Source organism: Zalophus californianus, chromosome 1, assembly GCF_009762305.2.
Source record: "Zalophus californianus isolate mZalCal1 chromosome 1, mZalCal1.pri.v2, whole genome shotgun sequence".
NCBI classification, from domain to species: domain Eukaryota; kingdom Metazoa; phylum Chordata; class Mammalia; order Carnivora; family Otariidae; genus Zalophus; species Zalophus californianus.
In genome coordinates, this window is record NC_045595.1 from 198,907,518 (window position 1) to 198,931,648 (window position 24,131).

Genomic DNA, 24,131 nt, shown 5'->3' on the forward strand with positions numbered 1-24,131 from the left:
TCCTGAGTCTGCATACATCTAAATAAACTGAAAATTTTAAGCAATCTTTCCTGTAATGTACAGGTTTAGGCCCAAAACTTGTTCTGATTCATTTTTCCAGATTTAGATAGTCAGCTGAGCTTATCCTGATATAATAAGACTTAAAAAATCATTTTTGAACTAAATAAATACTTAGAAAGAAAGAAATATGCTATGTTATGGACACTTTCTTAGAAGGAAAATTAGAAAGGATAGGGTGGTTTGTTAATCAAAATTCTGACCCTCCCAGATGATAGTTCAGCTTGGTTGAGTGGATTCTAATCCTGCTTCACCAAAGAATTATTATTTTTTTTTGGCTTCCCTGCTTCATGATTTTGAGTCCAGTCTATTCGTTTCAATCTCAGACCTACTTTGCTTTTGTTAATGGTGGTGGTGGGGGTGGTTGGTTGGGTTTTAAATGCATCATTGTGAGAAGTTTGCCAATTTGTCATGACTAGTTTCAAAGAATATTTTGACTTTCTGCAGTCCTTGCTGTTCCTATATAACCAAGCTCATTCCAGCACTAAGATCTGTTCCCCCCCTTTCTGAAAATATGCATCCCACCATCATCCTATGATTGCCTTATTATCCCTTAGATCCAATTTAGTTGTCACCTCTAGGAGTTCTATTCTATTTACCTAATATAAAGTATATACCATCTCTTCAATGTCACTTCACTGCAACTTAATTTTTTTTTTTATAGAACTAGTCACTCTCTGACACTTTTCTCACTAATTTGTTCTAATTTCCTATCTCTTTCTATAGAAGCATTTATGAATGGGTGGATAATTTGGTGGGAATATATAATTGCAGCAATCCATTTCTGAACTATCTTCAAGGCAAAATGATCTGGATAACTGACAGTTCCAGTTTTCTACTTATTGACCCATTAGGGAAAAAAAAGCTCGGAATAAAATATTATTGGTTCAATTTTATAAATACAAGAGAAGCAGTATCTTAAGATAGTAATGTCTCTGGCTCCTTCCATAGATAGCTCCCCTGCTATCTTCCACCCACTGGATTCTTCAGTTGCCTCTTAAGGACCTTTTTGAAGATCTATTTTCCCATGTTATTGCCTTACGCTTGAGGCTTATTTTTGTCCCATTACCCTCTCATCAACAGCTCATATTGGAAAGAAGTTGATGTCTCTGTGCTGATGTATCAGTGAGTTCCTGGCACAGAACTCTAGTGTTTTAAATATCATATGTTTCTCATGTAAGTTATCCACTATATAGACTGTCACATTTTTCATGAAATACTCTATGGTGGCTACATTTCAAGCCCAAGTTGATGAGAAAGCAATTTTTGGGAAAAGGGTTCAGTTTTTTTTTTTTTTAACTTTTCACAAACATCTATCTGAAAACAGTTACAGAAGCCCTGGGAACAAACAGGCTTATATTTTTCCATTGCTCATAGCCTCATGTCAGCTCCCGCAGACAACCACCCTGTAAGTCACAGGCATGAGTTTTTGTGGTCACTGCTAGAGCAGAATCTTTCTGGAGTCTTCTGTTGTTTTTATGCCTTCCACATATATTTTTGATTGATATTTAGGAAATGGAGTTGTCTTCAATGCTCTACTCTTATTTCATAGATGCATGATACATCCTTAGAAAGTTAGAGATTCCTTTTGAGTTTTTAAAAAACAGATCCAAAATATTCAGATCCCTGGAATCCATTTCAAAAGCTTCAGAGAGTAGGGGGAAAGGGTGTAACCTTTGGCTACAAGATAGTTCCTGTGAGGGTGTGTGAGATAGTGCGGTGAGCTTGATTGTCTGTTTCAGAGTTTAAAACAATTTCTGGGTGAAAAAACATCTTTTCAAAATCCTTTGAAGTATCCAGGGAATTTTTTCTCCTAAGTGGTTATTCCACGAAGGTAAGGGGATGATTCGGCCAAATCCACAATTTCTCATTTGGATAAACTCCTGATGGCCTCTACTGAGGGATTTCAGTTTCCAACTTTTGGACTCTCCATCCAACTGTTATATTATGGAAATTTACTTTTAGAATATATTCTAAGAACAAAAGTCTTTCCAAGTACTTTTCTAACAAGTGTTTCTATAAAACTGAATGGCACTTATAGCACTGAAAATCATTAGAAACACATATCTTTTGTATATTACAATAATACAAAAAGGAAAGATTTGTATCATCTCCGAAAAGCAGTTATTTTCTAAAATAAATTTGAGCTTCAGATGTGTTTGCTTAAGAGTGTAAAGGAGCTAATATCCTTCCTTTTGTGGTAAAGATGACTTGAACACTGTGATTTTTATTTTTTTCTCTAAGGAAGTACATCTAACCATTGCTTAATATCTGGCAGTAATTGAAGCAAAAGAAAGAAGCATTTAATATTCTTTGCATCATTTTCCATCCAAATAATAATATCAAAATACCCAGACACTGGTTATGAAAATATAGAAATTGTGGTAACAGCCAATTAGTTCCCAGAAAGTCTTGCTGTTTCAAAATTTTTCCACAATAATTACGTATTGGAAAATCTCCTGATACAAACACAAGTCATAGTCAGGATAATAGGTCAAATGAACCTAAACCCTCTTACTTCCAAGGAAGTACAGAGTCTGAAACAGCATTCACAGAACAAGAACAACAAAAGCAACAACAACAAAATCAAGATATATTCAATACTGTGTCACAATAACTGTGACATAGGACATTATTACATTTATATTTACATCAAGGGATTGTTGAGTGCTCCAAACACGTCAACATTCAATGTATCTCTGACCTGTGGTAAGATACAATAGGGGAAATTTGGACTGTTTTTCAGATTGTTTCAATGCAGGTAGCCAGTTACTTATAGGACTGATTTAGGTTTCTTCAAGATCATGCCCAGGAAATGGACATTCCATTGTCAATATACCTTCCTCTTCACTCAGCTATGGAAATGAACAGAAAAAGGGAAATTTAAAGACTGAAAAACTGATTTGCTTCACAGACCTCCTTCCTTGGAGCAATTTTGAGGCTTTAAATAAGTACCTTGTAAAGTTAAATAATATATGTTCTGCCTCCAGAATACTTTGTGAATGTGTTATATTAGATGTAGTGGCTAGGTCTATGTTTTTCAGTAGTTGTATTTCCAGCTTCAAAAAGTGAGATGCAGTCATAAGTCCCTTTCCAAATGTTTAGTGATAATGATCACTTTTAAGAGAACTTTTCATGAATGACATTCCCTTTAATCACTTCACACCTAATATTTTGGATCTCAGTCCTTGGTCAAGCATTCTGCTAATGTGAATAAAATAAATGGTTGGTTTAAGATCTGGCTATCTTGGATTCAAGATAAATCTTTGTCTCTCTCACCTCCTCTTCCTCATTCAAGACAAATATGTCATCTGTTTTCTAGTGCGATCTTGACTAAGACAATATTGCTACAAAAATAGAATTATGCTATATGCAATGATTTGCATCAATATTTTTCATGTAAATAATGTAAATATCTTCATTCCTGAAAATATTCTCTAATTAGGCTAGTTCTATTTTTTCTATAGTACTCTTTATTCAAACAAAATCTCAAAAGCAAATGAAATGCAAAAGTCTTAGGCTTTGCTAATGTTGATTACATACTTCTTTGTGTTACCAGATTATGTTAACAAAAGAGTCACTAATCTAAACACAGAAAACATAAATTATCAAAGAGCATCCCCATTTATATAGGAGATCCAAATGAGGGTCTGGCCTGTATCCCAAACCCAGACACTTAGCTACTAGGAAAAACTGGAAGCAACAATTTATATTTGTCAAATGTCCATATTTTTGTCTTTTAGGCATATGAAAAGATTGTAATGTTTTGTCCCCAGAGAAGGTACCTGTGGCCATTTGATTTGATTTGGCCAGTGAAATAAGAGCAGAAGTAACATGTTACTACATACGGAAGTAGCAATGAGCCTGTGTGCTGTTCCTCAAGCTGCCTCCTTCCCCAGTTCTCCAGAGCTTATGTCAAAATGAAGCTTCCATCTTCCTGGGGTCTTGAATAACTGATGAGGAGAATCACTCTGTCAAAACAGAATGAATATTTAGGATTTACAAGGAATACATTCACTGTGTTAACATACTGACATCGGGAGTGGTTTTTTTGTTGTTGTTATTTCAGCATAATCTTGCCAATCCTGACTGATACAACTACCACGACCATCAAATGTCTACCTATTCTTCCCTCTTTCTCTCCAGCTCAATATCCTTTTTGCCATGAAACTGTTATAGATGTCACTACCAATTTCTATAAATACAGCACAAACATCTTCTCTCTCACACTGTTGCTAGATTCTACACAAAGAAAGAAGATGCCCTTCCTCCAAAGACTCTGCCACTTGGACAACCAAAAAACTATATTTTACGGTTAAGCAGCATCTCCTCCTCAATTATTTCATGAGCTCTAATTTTTCCCATTCTCCTATGCTATCTGTTGTCCCACATAAACACAATAATAACAAAAAACAAGTCTCTCTTTTGTTCACTTGTAAAACAAATATGCTCTGCTAATGAACGACTGTAAACGGTGGGTGGGGATAATGGAGGAGGGGTGGGCCAGACAAGTGATTCAGACTATTATAGTCTAAGCCATACCTTACCCATCCAAAAAAGTCCTGTTCCAACAATAAAACAGATAATCTAGGGCCTGAGGCTTATTCTCTTCTTCCTGTTATGCTAAAGACTTCATAGCATTTAAAAATCCACCAAGCTATAAGACCTTTTAGACTGGATGAGTAATACCTCATTGTAGATTGGAACTATTATTTAATTTCATCCATCCTTTACCATTAGATTAGATTGTTTAAAGTGTTTTGCCTTTCCATACAATGTTAATGCATTTTAGAGGGTATCCCAGGTATATGTTAATATCCCAACTCACACAAAGTTATAATTTTCAGCATAATCATTAACATGAAATTCTCAGAGTGGATGGAAATTCCAATAATGTTAACTTGCTCATAGTTTAAAATTAAAAAGAAATTGTTTTCATGACATATTTTATATTTCCTTTTTTTAAAAGATTTTATTTATTTATTTGAGAGAGAGAATGAGAGAGAGAGAGAGAGAGCACATGAGAGGGGGGAGGGTCCGAGGGAGAAGTAGGGAGCTGAGGAGGGAGCCTGATACGGGACTCCAGGATCATGACCTGAGCTGAAGGCAGTCGCTTAACCAACTGAGCCACCCAGGCACCCGACATATTTTATATTTCATTCATTAAAAACAAACAAAGACCTAGTGGAATATCATAATTTGACTGTCCTTATTTAATAAGTGATGGTAGAAGCTATAGATTATTTAATATGGCAGACTTCGAATAGTAATGTAAATCTGTGATCTCAAAGGGGCTCTGATCTAATTTGCCCAAGACTTTGAAATCTATTGGATATATATTTTATATTAAGATATATCTTTTATATTATAATATGTTTTCAAAATTATGTGTGTTTATGGTGTATGTGTGTTTATGGTGGTATGTGGGACACTTTCACAGAAGATAGTAATCAGCCTAGGTTAAGGAGAAGACATACTTTTAACCTTTATAATAATCAGCAAATTCTACTGAGGGGGTGTGGTGACGGTGAAGGGGCCAGACTGAACTAGTAGGAAGGCTCAAGCTTGATTGCTGTCTCTGAGAATGGTTCTAGGACCTTTACATTGCCAGCATCTTTGAGAGCTTATGTTTCTCTCCATCTGCTCTTACCTTACCAGGAACTGTTTCCTAGAAGGGCTTTAAGGGGTTAGTTTCTTCGCTCTTTTTTCCAACTGCTTTCTATATTCCAGAAACTTCTTATATTCCTTCTTTGTTCATGACACAGTTTCTTGTTTTAGCACTATTACTGAATATCATTTTTCTAGCATTTCAAGGTTTTGAGATAGAAGTAGATGTTCATCCAAATCCCGCCTAAAGCTTATTTTGAGAAGATACTGTAAATCTCTTAGCAAAAAGAGTTTTATTTTAAATCTACAAAATTTCAGAGCACCTGGGTGACTAGGTCATGATCCCAGGGTCCTGGGATGGAACCCCAAGTCAGACTCCCTGCTCTGCAGGTAGCCTGTTCCTCCCTCTCCCTGTGCCCCTCCCCCCTGCTTATGCTCTCTCTCTCTCTCTCTCTCTTTGTGTCACATAAATAAGTAAAATCTTAAAAAAAACTACAAAATTTCTACCTATTAAATTCATGGAAATATATTGGGGCCAATAATACTAATAGAAAACATGTAAAATAGCCATTTGATTTTTAAAAACTGTGTTAATACAGGGGTGCCTGGGTGTCTCAGTCAGTTAAGTGTCTGCCTTCAGCTCAGGTTGTGCTCTCAGGGTACTGGGATCAAGGAGCATCAGGCTCCCTGCTCAGTGAGGAGTCTGCTTCTCCCTCGCCCTCGGCCTGTCTCCCCCGCTTGTGCACTCTTTCTCTCTCTGAAATAAATAAATAAAATCTTTAAAAAAGTAAAATAAAATATTGCATTGATACAAATAAACTACATTTTTAAATTCATGTAATCCATTCAAAGACTTTAATGTTTAAAAAATATGTTTCCCATGATATAGTTTATTGACTTCATTAATATTCAGTTTCACTTATTTCAAATATGTGTAGAGGTTGTACGATGTGACAAATGTGCCATGCATGAGCAATAATACAAGCATGAGTGTAAAAATTGACACATAAATACCACCAGCTAATATTTATTAAGCACTTACTATGTAAAAGCATTGTGCTAACCAGTTTGTAAACTCTTCTCATTTAATTGGACAACTACTCTTTGAGATAGAAATTATTACTATCTTTATTTTGCATATAAACACCGGTGGCATTTCAGTGGAATAAGTCTCAAAATGTCTATGCACAAAGGACAGTGATCATAAAAATTAGGAAAGCAAAGTTGTCATAAAGAAACAAACAAGACATAGATCTTCCAGAATGAGGATTTGCCAAACAAAAAATGAGTGGGAGTAAGGCTTATGTTAGAAAAAAAGGGAAGGGATCATCTCTACAGAGACCCAAATGCTTATCAACATTTCAATGTGGTTGCATTAAATGATGCCAAAAAATCACTGGAGGTGAAGAAGTGCATGTTAAAAGCAAGGATTCAGCCCATATCTAATACATGAGGAAGAAGACATACAAATGTATTTATCATGATGGTAATACTATCAGCCTTGAATTTTAGATTAAAATTTTCCATGACTTATATGCAATTTAATGCAGTTTATTTTAAAATTCCTTTTGCTTTTTTTTTTAGTGAAGAATAGGCATAAAGTGCCTATCATGTTCTACATCATTTCCTTAGTTATGTTACATCGTGTGATCCCCATAGGTTCATATTACAGATTAAGAAAGTGAGGCACAGGGGCGCCTAGGTGGCTCAGTTGGTTAAGCGACTGCCTTCGGCTCAGGTCATGATCCTGGAGTCCCGGGATCGAGTCCCGCATCGGGCTCCCTGCTCAGCAGGGGGTCTGCTTCTCCCTCTGACCTTCCTCTCTCTCATGCTCTCTACCATTCTCTCTCTCTCTCTCAATAAATAAATAAAATCTTAAAAAAAAAAAAGAAAGTGAGGCACAGAATGAGCAAGCAAACTTCTCAAGACTGCATGGCTTATAAGTGGTGGATCTAGGATGTGAAACTTCCAGACTCCAAAACTTGGCCACTGCTTATTAAAACTATTAGAAGTCAGAGCCTTCTGACTGGGATGTGGCGACACACAGCATTTCCTAAATATCTGATCCATGAATGAAAACATAGTGTAATGTACAAAATGTACTTTATTTGATGGTAAAGAAATTCTCGACCAGTAAAAGAATCAGCTATAACCAACTGACTATTATTTCTAACTCATTTTAAATCATAAGATGCTATACATAAGCAGAAAACTATCCTTGAAAGTGTTCTAAGGTTATCCATATATGAGAGTAAGTAATTTTACCGTTTGAAGAAGACTCCAAGCATTTATGTGCTTAAATGGCATTTTGATTTTCACAAGTTTAGGTCCTGGATTTTGGTGCTGTCAATTGTTACTGTTTATACTTCCTTTTGCCACTGATTTTCCCATATAAATCTCATGTCTTACAGTGACCTTCTCTTACCACCTCCCCATGAGTTGTAGAAAAGCTTTAACACTGCCAAATGGTTTTCCTTATATTTGTTTAACCCAGTGTTTGTGAATTCCGTGGTACTGCACACCTGCAAGTTAATGATCATCTGGTGAAACGCTTCAGACTGAAAAGAATTCCATTTTCGACAACCATCTGAGCGTCCTGGTTTTCTCTCTCTCTTTCCTCCAAGATACACAGGCTAAGACTAAACAAGTAACTATAAATGCATTTGGAGGAAATTGCAGCAATCTTTATTTTTTTTAATACCTAATGTCTTGCACTGGAGTAGTAAACAGACCAGAATGGTACTGGGGGAATCCTTGGAAAGATGTGAACGCATGAACCTTGTAATATATAGTCAGATCTGTCAAGGTCCCTGAGAGCAATGCGTGGGTTTTAAGGAAATTCCAGAGCCCAAGTTTGCAATTGAGTTACGCCCAATAATCCTGTTCTGAGAACTACTTTGGCAACCACATAGCTTACCTTAAAAGGCCAATCCTTTAGAGATTTTTGGATTACATGCTCCAAGAATTTGGAGGAATTTTGCTTGTCTTGTTGTATGTATTTTAATTATATCACCACCACTACCGACTCCAGTATCAACAACACTACGAATATCCACCAAAAACGACCACACAATCACCAAACGGATGAATACCGCCATTATCACCACCGCCGCCACCACCACATTGCCCCCAAAATAGCAGTAACAGCAATATTATCATGATCCTTACCCTCATGACCAACAACACTATCACATTTACCATCGACAACTAAAACAATGAGAGAACAACTCCGTTATGTTTCCTCAAAAATGAGAATTTAGTGAGAATGTAAAGGTCTCTCTTTCCTCTTTTCTGCCCCACCATCTCCAAATGTAAGGAATTTAATCTTTGTTTCATTAGACCCATCAAAATATCCACTAGTATTGTCAGACACAAGGAGAATCACTGAAAACCATTTGTTTCTGTATTAAACAGAGCCGTTTCTCACTACCACTGGTTTGATTTTTATAGAAAAACTAAAAAATCTACTTTTGTATGACCAGGAGGTTTAACGGGCAGACACCAAAACAGTACTCCACCTCACTTTTAAGTACAGAAATAAACATTACATACATTCACATAGTTCAGAGAGTAGTATAAGAATTTATGTCTAATAATAAAAATCCTTAGGATGTGTTTTGAGAAACTGAGTGATATATAAGAGAAGGTTATTAGCATACTGAGGGCACTTGTCAATATCATTAACTAGCATTTTTCGTGGCAGCTTTAAATTTGGGGACTCATTTTATTTCAGTTAGGAGATAAGGCATGTTGAAGAGGGAAATGTTAAACTGAGCATCAATGATTGGCGCAAATGGCAGGCACATAAGCAATGGAAAGAAAATGACGCTGAATAGTCATTTATGAATGTTAATTGTCTTCACATTTTAAAGTGTTAGATCTTAGTTAATGATGAAGAACATAATTTAATACTTTAATTTTTATAGTATATTTTACTTCTTAGAGCTGTTTTAGATTTACAGAAAAAATATGAAGATTGTATAGAGAGTTCTGGTAACCCCACACCCAGATTTCCTATTATCAATATCTTACATTAGTATGGTATGCTTCTTAAAATTAATCAACCAATATTAACATCATTATTAACTAAAATGTATACTTTTTTCATTGTCCCTTAGCTTTTATTTACTGTCCTTAATCTGTTCCAGGATCCCATCATGGACACCGCATTACATTCAGCTGTCATGTCTCTTTAGGATCCTATTGGTTAGGACAGTTTTTCAGACTTCCTTTATTTTTGATGATCTTGACAGTTTTTTTTTAATTTCTTAATTTTTCCAGTTTTTATTTTTTATTTAAATTCAATTAGCCAAGGTATAGTACATCATTAGTTTTTTTATATAATGTTCAACGATTCATCAGTTGAGTATAACACCCAGTGCTCATCCTATCGAGTGCTGTCTTTAATGCCCATAGCCCAGTTACCCCAACCCCCTACCCACCTCCCTTTCTGCAACCCCCAGTTTGTTTCCCGGAGTCAAGAGTCTCATATGGTTTGTCTCCCTCGCCGATTTCTTCCCACTCAGTTTATACCACCCCACACACTTATTGTCTTCTGCACTATTCCTTATATTCCACATAGATGATCTTGACAGTATTGAGGAGTACCGGTCAGGTATGTTGTAGGATGCCTCTTTATTGGAATTTGATACTTTTTTCATCATTAGACTGGTTATGAGTTTCTTAGAGGAAGACCACAAAGGTAAAGTGATATTTTCATTACATCACATCAAGGGTACATACTATTTTTTTAAGATTTTATTTATTTGAGAGAGAGAGAGAGCATGAGCAGGGGGAGAAGAGGGCTCCCCGCTGAGCAGAGACGCCTGATGTAGGGCTCTATCCCAGGACCCCGGGATCATGACCTGAGCTGAAAGCAGATGCTTAACCAACTGAGTCACCCAGGCGCCCCAACGGTACATGCTATTAACGTAAGTTGTCAGTGTTGACATTGCTCTTGATCACCTGGCCAAGGTGATTCTAGTTAGGTGCATCCATTTTAAAGTTATTTTTCTCATTCTTTCCCTTTAGGAAGGAAGTCACTATGTGCAGCTCACACTTAAGGGGGGATTATGCTGTATGTCCATAAAGCCAGTGTAAATACATAAATTATCTGAAATTCTTCAGCATGAGAGATTCATCTCTTCTCTCCCATTTATTTGGTTATTTATTTATAAAATTATGGGCTTGTGGATATTTATTTTATACTTTGGCTCATAATCCAATACTACCTTTTATTTTATTGTTCAAATTTTCTAGCTTTGGTGATTGGGAATTTTTCAGTTGGTGTTTTTAATATGCTCAAATCATTGTGGGAGGGTGTGTGTGTGTGTGTGTGTGTGTGTGTGTGTGTGTGTGTGTGTGTGTAGTACTCTCATACTTTCTAGAACTACAAAATACTGTAGGCTGACCTTGTGTATTTCCTGCTCCAGTGCTACCATTAGCCATTAATCTAAGGAACCCTGATTTCTTTTATTGGAGATTTGTATTAGAAGTGAAGATAAGGATAAGAAAAAATAAAATATTTATTTTACTTTTGTGTATTCATTTTCTAACATTCATCCTTTCTTTATATAGATTTGAGTATCTAACCTATATGCTTTTCATCTTCCTTGAGGAATTTTCTTTTGACATTTCCTTTAGGGCAGGTCTGTTGACTATGAATTCCTGAAGTTTTTTATTTTTCTGAGAAAGTCTTTATTTCTTCTTTACTTCTGAAGTGTGATTTTGCTGGATAAAAAGTTCTGGGCTGGTACCTTTTTTCTTTAACTACATTAAAATTTTCATTCCACTCTCTTTTAATGTGTTTTCTGATGAGAAGTCCTTTTTCCTCTATAAATAAGATGTTATTCCCCCTTGGCTTCTTTCAAGATTTTATCTTTGTCTTAATTTTCTGCAGTTTAAATACATCATGTCAGGTAGATTTTTCAGTCTTCAGCCTGCTCAATATGTACTGAGCTTCCTGAATCTATTGTTTAGTACATATCATTAATTTTGGAAAATACTTGGCTATTTTACTTTAAATATTTCTCCTGTTCCATTCTATTTCTTCCTTTTTTGGTATTCGAATGACATCTTTTGTTATTGTCCCATGTCTCTGAGAGATTGTCTTTTTGGCTCTTTCTTTGTTTTTTCTTTCTTTTTTTTTTTTCTATGTTCTTTCTGTCTTTCTTTTTGCCTGTCTTTCTGTCAATCTTTCTTACTCCTTTTTCTCTCTGCATTTCAGTTTGGGATGTCTCTATGGTCATATATTCCAGCTCACTGATTTCTTTCCTCAGCTATGTCCAGTCAGTTGAGAAGATGATCAAAGACACTATTATATCAGTTGCAGGGTTTTTGATTTCTAACATTTCCTCTTCATTCTTTCTTAGCGTGTTCATCTGTTTGCTCACATTACCCATCTGTTCTTCCATGGTGTTAATTTCTTACCGTAGTGTCCATAATGTGTTAATCATAGCTATTTTAAATTCCCTGTCTGATAACTTTAACATCTGTTTTATATCTGTATGTTTCTGATGATTGCCTTGTCTTTTCTGACTTTGTTTTTCTAGCCTTTTAGCATACTTTGTAATTCTTTTGTTGACATCTGGACATGAGGTATTGTGTGTTTGAGGCCTTTAGTTAATGGTTTATTCTAATCTGGTTTGGAGTTCTGCTTAATTAATATTTGCCACAGGTGTAAATGCCAGAAGCTTCAAATTCGTCTACTGTCTTCCATTTGGCTCTTTCTTAGCTAGAGTTTTTGTCTTGCAGCCTTTTCATCTGTAATCCACTGGCATTAACCTGGAGCCCTGTTGCTTCCAGGACAGGAGGTGAAGGAGGGGAGGTATTCTATAGTCTTATGCTTACGTGTCATGGCCCATATCCTTCAACAGTGGCTTTCACAAGCGTTTATTGACTTTTTTTTCCTTGCTTAGGTGAAACAGGAAGCCTAGAGGGGGCTAGAATCAGGCAAGTGCCTTCCCATAGGTGAGATAGGACTCTGGTGAAATCTTTATCTGTGGAGAGTAGTCCTTTGTTATGGAACAATGTTCTTGGTGTGTTTCCAACCATTCTTCTCCTCTCTCTTGGCCAGAGCCACGTGCAATATTTCTTGACTCTTCACCATTAGGATTTGGCAAGGTCTCTAGAAGTAACCACCCCCCAAGATGGTGGCCTATGGGAATTTCTCACTCTCATGCTAATATATAGTCAGTTTCCAACAATTTATAAAAATTCCCATTCAAGTGTTCCTACCAGGTCACGGCTTGAGCAGCATCTGCCCCAGATAAGCAGACCTGGGCTTTGACCCTCAGGTGTGCTGTCTCTTCACATTAGAGGGTGGTGTTTTGGCCTGCAATCGTAGTTCTCTGATAAATCCAAGAAAAGTTACTAGTTTTCAGTTCATTATGCTTTTTCTTATTGTAACAATGGAGCAACATATTCCAAGCTGTTGGAACACTCCTTTTAATGTTATCAGTTTTGAAGGCAAATGTGATACAGAAGATAACAAAGTATTGCACGCTTTAAGTATATTTCTATTATAGAAGTTTTTATACAAGTTGACGTTAATAATAATATTGATTAAATACTGAAGTTAAAACTTCATGATGATCACATGAATAGACAAGACTTTTTTAAATGAAACCTAAAATATATTCACATTTGCTGTGTTAACATTTATTATGTTAACATAAGCTATCCTAGAATTGTTCAAAATATCAAATGAAATGCCACATGAAAATTTATTAGAAATAGAATTCTGACAAAAATGTGAAACATTATTATAAAGACGGATTTCATAAATCAACTAGAATATTTTTTTTCCTTTCTTTGTATGTTTAGTCCTAAATAAATAGCATGCTTAACTTTTGATGATAATGGGGTCATTCTTTTTTTTTTATAATGAGGTCATTCTGATTAACCTTTGCAATATTGCTTTTACTTTTTAAGAAAAATTAGATTATATTTACACATATCTGTGGATTATTAGTATATATAATAATACGTATGTTGTACTAAAGGCATACTGAATACATTTGTCCAATTAAGAATCAGGAAACTATATATTTTATATGTCTAGATCAGAGGTCAACAAAACAGTGGCCTGTGAACCAAATCCAGCCCAGAGCCTGTTTTTGTAGATAAAGCTTTGATGGAATACAACAATCTCATTTATTTATATCTTAACCATTACTGCTTTCAGGGCTAGTATAGCGGAGTTCAGTTGCAACAGAGACCTTATGAATCACAAAGCTAGAATAATTTTTATTTTTCTCTTTGCAGAAAAAGTTTGCTTATCACTACTTTAGATGGATCCCGATTTGACAAAATACGATACCATAATTTAACATTTTGGCGTGGAGTATATTTTGATTAATTAAGTATGGAAATCTTACTTAAAAAAATCACTTGAAATTTCCTAGAACATATTTATTTTGCAAAAATGTATAACTGTGAGTCATTTTTAAGTGATTCATATTTTCACTAACTTAGGAAATACTGGTATGCTGGATCTGGTTTTATTTTATGTTAATTTTTAATCATTGCATAGAAATAATCACAATAGACGTAACAAAGTCAAAGAGAAAAATTAATGTTACTTAAAGACACCTAGCATTTTACATAAAAATTCATTTTAAAAAAATTTGAGCACCTTCTTTAGCATTAAACATGTATTAAACAAAGCAGACACACACACACACACACACACACACACACACACACACACACACACACACACACACACATAAATGTGTTGTGCCGGAAAAGTCGGATTTAAAAATTTTGGTTTCGTCTACTATATATTTATTTCCTCACTATATTTAATAAAAGGAAAATTACTGTATTGGTATGATTATTTTTTTCCGAGCACAAATATGACAAATAAACAAATTCAAAGAGAACTTCTGAAGACTGTTTTTCATATAAAGTTGAAAAATTAATCACACTCAAATCCTGTTGTCATAGGTAATTTAATGTTTATCCTAATTTGTAACAAACTTGCAACCTACACCTGTCATGAAGTTCAAATGTTCATTTAGGTTGGTGGATGCTATGAAAATTTATTGGTTGAAATAGGGAAGCAGTTAATAGGCAGGGCATGGTCAAGTTGTAAACAACACACTTTCATGGAGACAAAAGTTCACTAGTCTGGTTTTACCCTATAATATACTCAAATAACACAAAGAGCAAATTTCCAAGTCTGACACAGTCTCCACTGGAAATTCATAATAGTATTCCTAGAATTCATAATTGTAACTAATAATGAGTGCTTTTATTTTTTTTTAAAGATTTTATTTATTTATTTGAGAGAGAGAATGAGATAGAGAGAGAGAGAGAGCACGAGAGGGAAGAGGGTCAGAGGGAGAAGCAGACTCCCTGCTGAGCAGGGAGCCCGATGCGGGACTCGATCCTGGGACTCCAGGATCATGACCTGAGCCGAAGGCAGTCGCTTAACCAACTGAGCCACCCAGGCGCCCATAATGAGTGCTTTTAAATAAGGTAGGCAAAGGATATTTGGGTGATTTCTCATATTATAGCCTGCTTCCATTCATTTTTTTAATGTTGCTAAAAGTTAGAATATGTTCTGTTTTACTGATGTAAAAATATGAATTTACCTTAAAAAATTTTATGATCTAAGAGTATGAACATTCAAAACATTTACTTTAGTACAAGTACTTTATATTGTTAAATTCTGTTTTGTTTTTCCACCTATCTGCTTTATTTGTAAACATTACATATTAGCTTATGGACGTTTTTGAGATAAACACAATCTGGTTTAGTTGGGACCCACACATCTTTCTCATCCAAACTTCCATGAATGCCCCAACAACAATCTTTCCCAGCCATTGCCCAGCTCCCCATTGACCAAACCTGTACAAAATTTTGTGAAACCAAAGTTTTTTTTAAATTACACATGTTACCCACCAAAACATGCCAGTCCATTGTCCTCACTTTCTCAGGATTGCTCAGTTTTCACCATAGAAGTCATTAAAATATTTAATGCCTTCATGGAGTTTTTGTACTTTCCTCAGACAAACAAACAAAAAGGATCTTTTTGGTAAAGGGTGTTCTTCCTGGTTAAGCCAAATACACCATAGAAGCAACTGCCTATAGAAAGCAACAGTCTTGTGGCAACCTATAAGAATGCTCTATATAATATTTAGGACTCTTTAATTTTGAAATAATGGAAAATGTAACCCAAATTCGTTTAAACAATAAAGTGGAATTATGGGTTTACCTCTCAGGGGAGTCCAAAGGCTCAGGTTTGTTTGATTTTGGTGTTTTTCTACATCATCAGGAAGCATGATTTTTTAATTAGTCTACTCTGCCTTCCACAGTGAACCTTGTCTTAAGGCTAGCTTCCTTCCAAGAGGCAAAATAATCACAGTAAGATTCACATTTCTACCCTACTCCTCCTCAAAAGGTACAAAGAAGGAACATGTTATTCTAGAATGTCTTCTCCAGTCTCATTTGCTGAGCTTTGATGAAGACCGGTGGCTACAAATTGTATTATGCCACTTAGCTCAGTTCTGGCACTCATATTCCATCTTAAAACACAGGTTATAGGAAGGATGTATGAAAATCTGGTTAAAAGAAGAGTAGTTATCAAGAGACAGTGTTATGGATATTAAGGAAGTCATGAGACTGTCTCTGAAACTCTAAATCATCAAATGACAATCAAAGCCTAACAAATTTCTAACTATATTTTTTAATCTTGTGTCTCTATTTTACAAAATAATTCTGTTAAAGGCATCATCTGTTGGAAGATGAAAAGTCTCTACCTTCAGTTACCAAGGACTACTTGCAATAATTCATAGAAAAGTCACTTCAGTCCTGAGATTTATCTGCATGTCTTTCTTTAGAAAGTAAGAGACAAACCAGAAAGAAATATTCCAATTCAATTATGCAAAACAGATGGTTTTAGGAATTTTCTGCTCCTGTACGGAAGGTGAGCCTGTGAGTCTACTAAGACAGCAATAGTGGTATTCTCTATACTTATCAGTACTTGCTTCATCTCAACACCAAATATTGAATTACAGAAAGCATAATGATCTAATAGACAAACAACAAGTAATAATTACAAATCTCCCTTCCATGTTGATGATAGTAAATGTGGAATCAACTAAAATATTCTGCCATGATGGGGTGATGTTTGTCTCCCTTTTAAAAATAATGGCTTTTTTAGTTTAACCTTAAAACCAAGTTTACTAGAAGTTCATAGCTAGTTTTTTTCCTTATTCACATATTTCCTTCTAAAAAGAAAAACCTCTATTTGAATGAAGTCCATGGTAACATTTAAAGTTACCTTGTTCTTTGTGTACATCAATTGTTAGCCTAAAAATACTTTTAGGTAGCTTTGTTTTCTTCCACTTTTTCTTTAACCTTCCCCAAAAGGTAGCATCTCCAGATTTCACTGGAACTAATGTGAAAGTAGATATAATTCAGACACCGGTACAAATAGAAATGCTCAGCATTTACCTTCCTCAAAATATTTATTGGATTTCCAGGATCAAGCCCCATCCCCTCCTTCTTCAAACATCTCCTTATTGTGGCTTCCAGGAAACCATTCTGTCATGGTTCTCTTACCTTTCACTGACTTTTGCTATTCTTTTTCCATCTCCCTAATATTCAAATATTGTTTTTTCCAAAGACTCAGATAGACCTCTGATATTCCGTATCTATAATCACCTCACTGATGCTCTTATTCAGTATCATGAATCTTATTACCTAACTCCTGAGTTCCATCTTATTTAATATATGACTAAAATCTCTCTCCTGAACTCCAAACTGATATTTAACTTCCTATAAGATTCCTCTACTTTGCTGTATAATTGACATCTCGAGTTTATCCTCAACAAAATCACACTTCAAATGTTTGTTCCCTTTCAAATCTGTGCATCCTATAGTCTTCCCCTTCTGACACTATTCTCCCAGGAATCCTTCTGTCCCTTTTCTTTTAGAACTTGGACTTTGATTTTTTTGCTCATGGTTCTTTTCATAGCACTTAAAATAATACTTCAAATATAGAAGATGTTCAATAACTTATTCTTGAACAAATGTATGAGTGAATGACAATAGGAGGGGGATAAATTTGGCTTTGGATAATTTGGAGTATCTTATAAAATAAAAATTTTATAGTCAATTCACTATTAAAGTCATTGTGATACAGATGATAACTCGAACAACTAATGTGAAAGAAACTGTTTAGAGAGTGTGAAAATTGAGGAGAGGTAAATGTAAAAACAGATTCTATGGGATGGCAATTTTCAAGCCTTAGAGACAGATAGCAGTGCCTGAAAAGAGAAGGGGCAGAAAGGATTAGAGAAACAGAATGGAAATAAGTGTGATTAGAGTCAAAGGAACTAAGAAATGGATTGCAAAAGAGTCAATATCATTAAATGCCCAAGAGACCAAGTTAGATAACAACTTGGATTGACAAAAAGGGGGTTCCTAAGGAGATAATTAAGGCAGATTTAGAGAAATTATTGGTATGAAAGTCAAGTTACAACACATGGAGAATTCAACGGGAAGAAAGGAGAAGGAAATTGTGAGCACAGATTGTAGGTTTGTTATTCTTGGCTGTTAGAAGAAAAAGTGCAGAGAGGTAGCTGGATGCGGAGCAGAGTACGAGATTACTGTTTTCTCCACTAATGTGAAAGGAAAAATCTATATATGCCAAGGGAAAAAGTCAATAATAAGGGAACATTTGAATTCATAAGGGGATACTTTATGGGATGAAGTCCTAGAAGAGAGAGATGTCTACAATTCTAGGAGGACAGATAGAAACAAAATATTTATTTTATTGAAACTGACAAAATGCTCTCTTATCAGTTTTATCTGTGGAATTATTAGTCCTATTATTAAAGAACCTTCTCCAAATGAAAGGTTTAAATAAAGTGATATGAAAGAAAAGGTATAAACAGTATTAAAAATGTATTCATTTGCAATGAGAGATAACTATTACAAGAAGAGCAAGTACTACTCTTGTTGTGGCCTGCATACTCTCTGCCTATGGAAAAACTAAAAGGAAAGCTAAACTCTTACCAAAAGGCTTGCACAGTATAATGATCCATTCTTGGTGGGAGAAAAGGCAAAGTCTTTGTTCTCCTCCCCATTAGCTTTCTATGACTAAGTAAAGATATCCCTAGGGAAAGTAAACTTTAGGACCTGCTGAGAATATCTTCACCCAGGTGGATTGTAGTTGTAGTGGAGTGTACCATTGAGAGCACATAGACTTGAGTTCAATCCATAAAACCACTGGTGATATAAAATGGAAAAAGTTGGAATCTCTTACTAGTCAGTAATAAATAGTCTCTTGGCAAGGAGAAAATTTAGCATATTTCTGGGACTTTTCTAATGAACATTGTACTTTTTACTTAGAGATAAACTTGTAAGAGTTAGCAAAAGCATGATCTTTGAAGAAGAATTTAAAGAACGCTGTGTTAGAATGTCATCAGTTACTTCTTTGGGTCACAACTGTGATGCACTCCTAAAAAGCTAAGCCATAGTTTTCCTTTGATCCTAAAATAATTTCCAAATGTCAAGATTACAAATTTATACAAAAATGGAATTATTTATTCAAAACACTCCATTTTGGTGCATTTTTGTCACTTTATTTTGAAACCTAGGAAAATTTTTTTTCGGTATATTCATGTTTCTCTAGTAAAATTTTCGAACAAATGACAGTAAGAAATAGTGTGGGAATTGTCTTTTAAAATTGCTTTTCTCTGGGCGCCTGGGTGGCACAGTCAGGTTTCAGCTCAGGTCTGATCTCAGGGTCATGAGATATGGTCCTACATTGGGCTCTGTGCTCAGCAGGCTTAGTATTTTCTTTCTCGCTCTCCCTCTGCCCCCCCTGCTTGTGCTCTCTCTCTCTCTAAAATAAATAAATCTTTAAAAAATTGCTTTTCTCACTCATAAGTGGAATTTAAGAAACAAACCAAACGAGGAAAGGGAAAAAAGAGAGAGAGAAGCAAAGCAAGAAAGAGACTCTTAACTATAGAGAACAAACTGATGGTGGGGGAGGGGAGGTGTGCCGGGGGAGGAGGGAATAGGTGATGGGGATTAAGGGGTGCACCTGTTGTGATGAGTACTGGGTGTTGTATGGAAGGGAATCACTATATTGTACACTTCAAACTAATACTACACTGTATGTTAACTAACTGGAATTTAAATAAACACTTTAAAAAAAACAAAGAACAAAGTAGAAAAAAAAAAGAATAGAAGAGAGAGAGTGAAATATAGAAAAATATAAGAGATTTCCCCTGACTTTTAGAAAACTCTTTGGAACAGTATCATAAAGTTTAATAGCTCTAATAAAAATGTTTTGAGACTACAAAAATAAAATAAAATAAAATCTCTTTTCTCAAAGTTTTTATTAAAAATATTCGTGATACTTGGTCTAAAGGTGACTTCATAAAGTTTTTCCTCAAGCTGGAGAGATAAAAAAGGTCATCAAGAACCAGAGTAGAATTGGATGTTAATTTCTTTCTTTGAAGCAAGTAATGGTCATTTTTATTCTGGAATCATTGATCATAAGCCATTATTACAGACAGTGAGACAACGTGAGGGGCACTTATCAATTAAAAGACATAAGGACCAGCAGCATAGATATTGCACAGAAACTTGATAAAAATGTAAATTATACAACCTCAGCCCAGACCTACCAAATAAGAATCTGTACCTTGACAGGGTCCAGAGATGATAGTTCCATATATCCAAATTTACATAAAAGGTTGAAAAGGCTGTCCTATGCTGATCAGTCTATAATTATATGTACTCAATTATTCTTTCTAAGAGCTGATAAGAAGGAAGAAATCTTGCCCTTTGGGATAGCTTTTAGAAATTTCTCTCTTTCTCTCTCTCTCTGCACTTATCCAATGTAGTGCATACCCCCTGAAGATTTTTGGCAGTCCTCTTGGAACACAATGGGGAACTTGCCTTAGAATAAAGCCTGCACTGGAATTTTAAATGGACAAGAATTCAGTAACATCCTTGAAATGACAAATCAATCAGCCCAGAAGATGGAACCACCTCTGGACACTTAAGTCAATAAATGTTCCTCGTTGTTAGAGCCAAATTTTCTATTTCTTCCAAATAAAGGCACAGCATGCTAGCCAATAGGTCTCTGAAGAATTTATTTAAAAATAGATAATTAGAAGATACCACGGTCTAATTTTTTCACATAAAATTTTAAAGAAAAGATACACAAATGCTTGGGTAATCCCTACAAGAACATTTGAGAGTTTGCTTTTTCTTTCATGAAGGCAGAATAATATTTTGAACTATTATTAATATGGACCACTTTTTTTATACTTCATGTTTATTTTTTCTCATACTTGCAGTCTTCTCCACTTCAGACAACTAGGGCATTCTATAGTCACTAACTCCAGAGAAAGTTTGTTACTTACTAGAGAAGCACACATTTCAGAAATAACTTCTTTGGGAAAAATTTTGGCCTCAAATCAAGCATTATTTTCTGGTTCAGAACACATTTTGGCTGCTAATAGGCAGCAATATTTTCAGCCTGGCAGACACTGCTAGTCATGAGTGCTGAAAGAAAAGGAATTTCATATATTTATAAATTTTACACAGCTTTATCTTCATATTTGTATATTATTTATTTATTTTTTAAAAAATATTATTTTCATCCCTATGTTTATATCAAGAAAAATGTGATATCCAAAATATTAAAGAAACAGTATAGTGTCTTTAGAGTTAGTTTACAATTTTATTTTCTCAATATGAATAAAATTTGTTTTCAGATATAAGCATGCAAGGCAACCAAAGAATAAGTATCAGTCAAAAACATTGAGATACTTGCCACTGTTTAATACACACTAAGATGAATAGAAAAAGTCACTGCGAGTGCAGATGTTCCTAGCTGAAATAATCTGAAATATAATTTGAATTAGTTAAGCAGAAAAGAAGAATGAATTTTAATGATAATGAGGTATTTTCAGAAAATAAGAATAAGGAAGTATATAATACTTAGGTGGGGAAAAATAATCAAGAGATCTTATCTTTACTAAAACTTCTCCAGATCAGAGTTTCTCAAACTGGCACTGTGAGCTGGATAATTCTTTGCAAGTACACTGTCCTGTGCATGTAGTTTGTTTGACAGCATCTCTAACATCTACCCACTAGATGCCAGTAGCACCTTCCTCAATGTGATGGCCAAATATCACCGGGAGTCAAAATGACCCCTAAATGAAAACCACTATAATAGATATAGAAGTAGATCATTACATATAGGTATTGATTTGATGCAGATACAAATGAAGGTAGATAATAGACAAAGATGGGAATAAAGATACAGATATTGTTGTAGGTATAATCCACTGCACATCATGACTTTCCCTTGCATACTGATAAAAGTGAACACTGAGTTTTACAACTTAAAATTCAGCACCTGGAAATAAAACAGCTTTAGACTTCTTTCTTGTGTCATGTTAAAAAAAAGTCAGGGGGGCACCTGGCCTGCCTTCTGCTCAGGTCATTATCCCAGGTCCTGGGATCAAGCCCACATGGGGCTCCCTGCTCAGTGGTGAGTCTGCTTCTCCCTCTGCCCCTCTCCCTGCTCGTGTTCTCTCTGTCTCTCTCTCAAATAAATAAATGAAATCTTTAAAAAAGAAAAAAAAAGAATCCCAGGAACTCATTGAAACTCCTTTGTTCATGAGTTTCCCTCACACTAACCAACTGCACTCAGGACACATTGAGTCATGTCACAGTGTCATTAGCTAGACCCATGACCTGACCCTTACTGCTTACCTGCTTGTACCCACCAAACTTTGTCCCACATTTTTCCTTAAGCTCTTCTTTCCAGTTTATCTCTTAACTCAGGCAAAAGACCAGAGTGGCATAATATCTGATGGAAACCAAAACTACCCCTAAAGCAATAATGATTGCCCTGACAAAGAGCTTTTGTGGCCCAGACCACCCAGACCAGTCTGAACTTAACCCCCGACTCAGGCCTGCACAGATGGGCCATGGAGGGACCGACAGTTATTTTTACCTCATTATAATACTAACACCTCTGCCCAAGGAGGAGCACAAGCCTCATTTACATAACATATGATGTATGTATAGGTATATTTCCTTAAGGTCCATGGGTGATCTCATGCCCACCACTATATATGATGACAAGGCTCCCTTTTTTAAATATTCATCCTAAGTCTAAATAAAAAGAATCCATTCACCCTTGCTTAGGGAGTTATGATTTTGGAAGTTATACCCTATGATCTCCTTATTTGCTGCAAATAAAATTTCCTTTGTGTGACAATCCCCTGGTGTAGTTTCTATTTTGGACTCACTAAGGAGGGAGCTCATGTTAGTTCAGTTACAATAATAACTCATAAAAAATACAGAAAGATGGTGCTGGAAGAAAAATAATCACCAGAAAGGAGCAATGCTCCCAGAAAACCAGGGGCTTCCAAAGAGCCTTCATGAAAGAGAAGAGAGAGAATTACCAAAGAACTCAGTGCAGGAGATTTTCCTGAGCAGAAAACAGAAGTCTTCAAATGAAAAGGGTTTCACAAAACTCCTAGAAAGGTTAAAAATAGGTGTATAGATTGACATCACTTTGAAGTATCAGCTAAAATCTTTTACAAGAAAAAAAACGGTTTACTGGCAAAAGAATGAGAATCAACGTGGCATTAGTCACCTCATCTGTAATTCCTGAAATTCAAAAGAAAACCCAATCTTAAGATTTGTGGGAAATGATTTCAGAGTATAATTTTATATCTATCAAAATATAGTAAAAAATGAAGATATTTTAAGGTCTCAAAAATTTTAGCTCACATTCATCTGTTTTTAGGAAACCAGTGGTGAACTTATTTTTTTTTTTATTTTTTAAAGGTTTTTATTTATTTTGGAGAGAGAGAGAGAGGGAGCCTGAGCAGGGGGAGGAGCAAAGGGAGCCGGACAAGCAGACTCCATGCTGAACACAGAGCCCAACCTGGGGCTGATCCTACCACCCTGAGGCCATGACCTGAGCCTAAATCAAGAGTCAGATGCTTGAGGGCACATTCTGCGTGGAGCACTGGGTGTTATGCACAAACAATGTATCATGGAACACTACATCAAAAACTAATGATGTAATGTATGGTGATTAACATAACAATAAAAAATTATTAAAAAAAAGAGATGCTTAACCGACAGAGCCACGCAGGTGCCCCATCAATGGTGAATTTAGAGTGAAATCATTAAACAGTAAAACAAACAAACAAACAACAACAACAATAAAAAACAAGAGATACAGGAGATAATGAATCCAGTGAAATAGAGAAGGAAGGACCCAAAAGACAAGTTCAGACTTGGTCAGGACATAGGATGCAAATGCAAATCCTTTGAAAGAAAAAAGTCTTTCAGGGAAAAGTAGAACTAAATCTTGGAAACAAACTGAGGGTTACAGAAGGGAAGGGTGTGAGGGGATGGGGTAACCAGGTGGTGGGTATTAGGAGGGCATGTGTGATGATGAGCAC

The 24,131-nt window shown here is 35.5% G+C and overlaps 1 long non-coding RNA gene across 1 annotated transcript in view; it reads right to left on the reverse strand.

Annotated features, from left to right (window-relative positions):
• The window catches only part of LOC113915787, a 67,802-nt gene that overhangs the window by 15,174 nt on the left and 28,497 nt on the right, over positions 1–24,131 (reverse strand). The window contains exon 2 of the long non-coding RNA XR_003517809.1: positions 3,906–4,028. This is a non-coding gene — a long non-coding RNA (uncharacterized LOC113915787). The remainder of the gene's footprint in view (positions 1–3,905; positions 4,029–24,131) is intronic.